General features: G+C 41.2%; 1 non-coding gene across 1 annotated transcript; it reads left to right on the top strand.

Moving 5' to 3' along the window:
• The first annotated feature begins 1,003 nt into the window (after positions 1-1,003).
• SARC_30087 lies at positions 1,004-1,087 on the top strand. Its single transcript has one exon. It is a non-coding gene; the product is annotated as a tRNA-Leu (tRNA).
• The last annotated feature ends 4,937 nt before the right edge of the window (positions 1,088-6,024 follow it).

The raw sequence follows: 6,024 nt of genomic DNA, 5'->3' as shown, positions 1-6,024 counted from the left end.
CTATCCGCGCATTTATAAGGTAAATGTCCAAATTCCAAACATACTCGTACCTTTTTCATTGTCTCGTTATAATTTTACTCGTCTACCGCCAGAATTTCTAAGTTTACTGGTGCAGGTTCATAGTTTTACTACGAATGTAACTCCATCCTTCTTAATTTGAATATTTGACCACTTGTTCCCGACACCGTCCAACACGGTTGCGAGTGGGGCGCTTAGGTTTATATAATTACAATATAATCAGTTATAAGCTCACGTGTCTGTTGTTGGTATCCGTTGTTGAACTTGAATTTAGAGCAGCCTGTAACCTAAATCTTGTTGTTCTCGAACAAAGGTCCTTCAACTTATCTGTAAAATGTGGAATCCTTTTTTTAATACAATCTTATAAAATTTGTATATTTACAGGCTCGGTAAGTTGTAAACTTGAAATAGTTCGGGCCAGTTTGTGAAGGTGAAACTCGCCAGCTAAATATAATATTGCTATGTGCTATTAAAAAATACGGAAATATATAATATTGAAATGAAACTGACCACAAGCGAGTATTTGCCTGTAGTCCTCACCGTGTGTACTCCTTGCGTAAGACGGACGCGCGAACAAGGACAGTGCGTCGGATGTTGTGACCCGATGCCTGTCTGATTTATTGGGTTATTGTTTCTAATAAGGTAGCTTATCACATTATTTATGTGCATTATAGACGTATGTGCAGATATGTGTGTATTATGCATATTCTTTTGAGTTGAATGGGATGGGAGGATGGTTTTCTTTGCGTATGCTTCTACCGAGATGGTTGAGAGGAACTGAACTGGAAGTTGTTTAGTGCACTAGGTTTTTATAGCCATCCTTATAGTGTAAAATGTGAACATAAAACTCGGTCTTCCTTTTTTTTTGTCTTAATTACAAAAAAAAAAGTGAATCAGACGATGATTTTCACACGATGTGAATCTTTTATTTAAGTGCTATATAATGTTATTTTAATATATATACGTTTCTTTCAGGTTAAAAATAAGATGGTTGTCCGAGTGGTCCAAGGAGTTTGACTTAAGCTCAATTATGCGTATGCATGCGCAGGTTCGAACCCTGCACCATCCAATTTTTTTCTTTCAGTCTACTGTGCTGTGAAATGAAGCCATGTGCATCGCCCTGTCCCCATTGTGTGGGGTAGAGGTGCGTGACGATGCTTGCGAAACTGGCACTGTGGGTGCTGTTTCTGGACGTGTCCTGGTCGTTCGACTTGTGTTGCCTCTAGTCTGTGTTCTGCTTGAGCTCACTTGAGTGCGTAGGCTGCGTCGTGCTGTACGAGTTCTCTGATATGGAGCAGAAGTCATTGACTGGTCTGTGTATTTGAGTATGACACCGTTTTGTTAGAGTATATCTGTTCTTCCTTGACCTTAAACGTGTCACTCCGCTGTTAATATACCCTTTGGTTCACATGTGGTCAATTGCCTGTGTTGCTGTGTCCTCTGTGGTGTCTGGCGACTGTGTTGACTGAGGGCTCTTGCGCTTGATTGGCTTGAACTTGGCTGGCTTTTGATATCTGGGATTATTTGGAGACTTTTGGTTTGCGGAGATAAACTTTGGTTTATGTTGGGTTAATTAGCATAAACTATGTTTATTTCGTGTACTTGGTTTATCAATTTTGTGACCTTGGATTGAGGTTTATAAGTTATATTTATAAATCTATGTTATATTATAGTACCGCACTTCTGGCTATTTTTGGTGAGTTCCTACCAAATTTTTGGTGGCTGGTACACCCTCTCGTTATGTCGGTGTGTTGTGTGCACTCGTGTAAGGTGGTTATGATGTGCGTGTTGGTGTAGTGCCAACAGTTGTGTGTATTTATGCAACCGTGTTGCTTGTAGATGTGTGGTAGCAATGTTACTATGCCGTTTGACTTCGTGTGTGTTAGTAATGTGTCACTTAAGTGATATTCAATGTCTAGAGCATGTGGAGTGCATACTTAAGTTGTTCTGTTATTTTATTGAACCCCTACTTATCTGGGTGATGTCAATCGTACTGGTACACACGTTGTGTGGATTCCTTTTTTTCCTGTGTGATACGTGTTCGTTCTTGCACTTGTGTGTCTAATGACTGTATTGTGCTAGTATATATTTGACCGTTCTCTTGTCTGTGATGGCCCTGAATTGTGGTACGAGTAACCAATTGTCTATGACTGTATAGCGGGTAACCTGTTTCTCTGTGTGGTGTCTGTTCTTGGATTTGAATATGTGCAGTTTGGTTTGAACCTCGTGGTCAAAGTCCTGTATTGTGTGTGACTTCTTATATTGGTATTGATGTCCATGGATTGTGGACTCAATTTGCGTGTAGTATGTTTTTGTAATGTCCATGGATTGTGGACCCCTGCGTGGGCAACTCGTTCCCTATTTGTCTGATTGATTATACTGTTACTTAGCTATGGCTTATTTTACGATTGATGGAGATGTTAGTGAATATCCCCTTTAGTTATTCCGTGCTTTCTATTTAGTTCTTATACTTAGGGTTTAATTACTTGTCTTATGTATGCAACTCTCCCTTGTATACTATGATTGTGTTCTTGCTCGTTCAAGGATGCTAAATTTCGCTCTTATACGAGAATTACCGTGTGTGTGTGGGATCTAGCAGTTGATTCACCTTGTATGCGTGAGATCTTATCTATCTTGTATTCAGTGTTTTTAAATACTATTCTTTAGTATGGAACTATCCTTTGTAGACCCTGTTCGCGTTATTACTTATTCAAGGATGCGAAATCTCACTTTTGTGAGAGAATTACTTTGTGTGTGTGAGATCTAGCAGTGAAATCACTTCTTGCGCGTGAGATCTTGTCTCATAAGTTCTTTTCAGTACACTCTATGCTTCTCTCTACTAGTGTGCTACTATACCCTGTGTTTGTGCGAGTGCAGATAGGCTATCTATTTGTTTACGCTTGTTATGGTTATCCCACGATTGTGTGAATGGATTGTGCGAATGTGTTCGTGATTGTAAGTGACTATTCCACTTATTTTGGCTTAGCCTTGCACATGAATTATTGTCATGCTCTCATTTTGTTGTATTAGCTCCAACATACCATGTCTCGTTGGTGTACTTAACGTGTTACCTTTGTCAATGTTGGTGATCAATATTGGTAGAGCGTGTGTACATGTGTGTCTCGTGTGCTAGCCTCTAGACCCCTTTTTGTACTGTTCTTCGTGTATGACTCACCAAATTTTTTTGGTTCCCAACATTGATAAATAAATCACCTTGACAATTTCTGGTTTTTTAGAACCTCTGTTCACCTAATATGATTACAAAACACGTTATAGCTTCACACAGTCACCTTGGTTGACGGTCTTCACTTGTTTTGTTTTGAGAAGAGGCTGAGTCTTCTCTTCTCCTTGATCTAGTTTATCCTGCTGACTTCTCTTCTTCCTTTGCTTGAGGGTTCGTCTCAGAAGTAGGATACCTCCCGTCTTTCTCTCTTGGGCCCCTCGTAGTTCTTATTCTAGCTTCTAATAAAGTTATACTAAGTCCCCTTTGGCACTTCTCGTTTCTGGTACCTTAAGGATAATGATTTTTTTCTTAGCTGGTTGACTTACCGTGGTAAGGATATTATTAAAAATGTAGAGTTTGAGAGTAGCTAATAACGATACGACCAGAAGAAACAATAGACCTCTTCTCAAGTGCGAATCCTACAGCTAGGTAAAGTCCTAGCTGAAGGACTCGCATTGAGTCTTTAATTGTGTTTGTTGTTTTCTACACTAGACTCAATATTTACTTAACCGTTTCTCTCTCACGCGGGAACCCCGGTATCATCTACCGGTAATCCCGCTATATTTCTGATCACTCTATCATCAGAAATATTGGATCCTAGATCCAAAACTCAGTATTTGATAATCCTGGGTTTTGGGTTTAGGATTGGCTTTTCTGATAATCTGGCCCCTGGATGCTACAACAACGCTGAGGCACAAACACAAAAATAGCTACTAGCACTGGTAAACAATCTGGACCATTGTGGACAGATTATAAAGCACTCACTCAATGAACAGCGAACAGGCGCTACACCCAAATGCTAGCCAAATGATAGCAAGAACATTCCACCGAACATTCCACCACCACTTCTCCATCATACATGTCCCAGGCAAGGACAACCAGATGGAAGATATGTTGTCGCGTCTACACGAGGACACATTTAATACCAAAACATCGGAGGTATCAAAAGACGCGAACAAACCAACACACAACAGCCAAGATTATACTACCATAGAAAAAACCATGCCCATAACCATATCAGCCATAGACTGGATGTTACACCCCAGATTCTATAAAGTAGCTGAAAGACGGTTTGGGAAGTTCACAGTAGATCGGTTTGCATCGGAAAATAGTGCACATACAGATAAATACTACACGAAAGAACAGAATACGCTCCTATAGAAGTGGGCGCAGGAAGTGAATGCCTAGGCGAACCCACCATGAAAACGCATACCTGATGTCCTAGATAAAGTCATTGAAGAGGTAACCAGCATCACGATATGTGTACCATACTACCCCACTGCAACATGGTTTCCAAAATTGTTGTCTTTACTAGCAGAAGACCCGATGCTAGTGGAAATCACAAACAACTAGTGGAAAACATAAACAGCACGTCCCTCAAAGAAGCCATGAAAGCATGTGGCAAGACCCCATTAGGTGTCACATTAGTCGCAAAGATAGTAGTGAAGTCTCCATACTTTGACTTAACGCGGGAACAGCTTACCACACACGTTCCAGGATCACAACCAGTTGATTCTGGAGATATATCGCACGAGACAGAATACGAGACACGTGTCAACATCATCGAGCAATCTCACAACTTAGGGCATTACACATCCGAAGAAACGGTACACAAATTGCAAGCAGATGGACACGATTGACCGCAAATCCAACAACATGTAAACAAGTACATCGAAGGATATGTACAATGTCTCAAAAATAAGATACACAAAAAGGAAGTACATCCTTTACAATCAATCACAGCCGCATTCTCAAGCGACATAGTCCAAGTGGACACCATTGGCCCACTATTGAACTCAAACAGAGGACACACATATGTCTTAGCATGGCTAGATGTGCACTCATCACATGTCATACTCAGACCAATGATGGACAAATCAGCAGCCACCGTAGCACGCACGGTCGTACCAATAATGTGCGAACATGGGTTCCCACAGATTATAAAGACAGATCAAGGCACTGAATATATTAAGGATATACTCCCAAAACTCATTGAACAAGCGTCGACACAACACACAGTCTCTCGCCCATACCAACCTAAAGTCTGAGGTGCGAACGAGCGATCACAAATAGACCTCATACCATTGTTACGAAAATTCGTTGGACAAAACCCAGGCAACTGGTATTCACGTCTTCCCTTCGCACAAATGGGACACAATCTGCGCACATCAAGAAGACATAAATCCCCGAGATTTAATGTATACTTCGAATCAACTCAAGAACTACACTACAACAGTGAACGCACCCAGTACAACAATAGAGCGACTACAGAATCTACGAGAGGCAATCAGGCCACAACTAGACTCTACTGCTGCTCAATATTAAGAGAAGATGCGCGAAGCATATGATCGAAACTACCAAAAGAATTATGTACACTTCAAGGAAGAGGACATTGTCATGGACCGCTATCAAGTTGAAATGAACAAAATAATAACATCATATGGCGGACCATACAATACTGTATGCCGGGAGGGCAACGGGTATTTTTTCTGTAACCTTGATGGTACTAAAGCCCCGGAATATGCTAACTCGGTTAGTGATGAGCTAATTGGACTCGTAAAAAAAGGCCAATGCTTCGGAAGCATTTACTTCCAATAATCACGTACAACGAACCGAGGAGACTCAGGTCTCCTCGATACTCGATCACAGGCCGTCCATCCGAGGTGATGTATCCCAGGAGTACTTACTGCAACGAGCAGATGGGGACCGTACCTGGACGCATGAATCAGACATCGCCGATGCTGGTGTACTCACTATACCGTAAACGCATTCGACGCAAACGA

This window comes from Sphaeroforma arctica (assembly GCF_001186125.1).
Source record: "Sphaeroforma arctica JP610 unplaced genomic scaffold supercont1.245, whole genome shotgun sequence".
NCBI classification, from domain to species: Eukaryota; class Ichthyosporea; order Ichthyophonida; genus Sphaeroforma; species Sphaeroforma arctica.
Note: the sequence above shows the minus strand (reverse complement) of the source record. Positions and strands in the feature narration are given on the sequence as shown.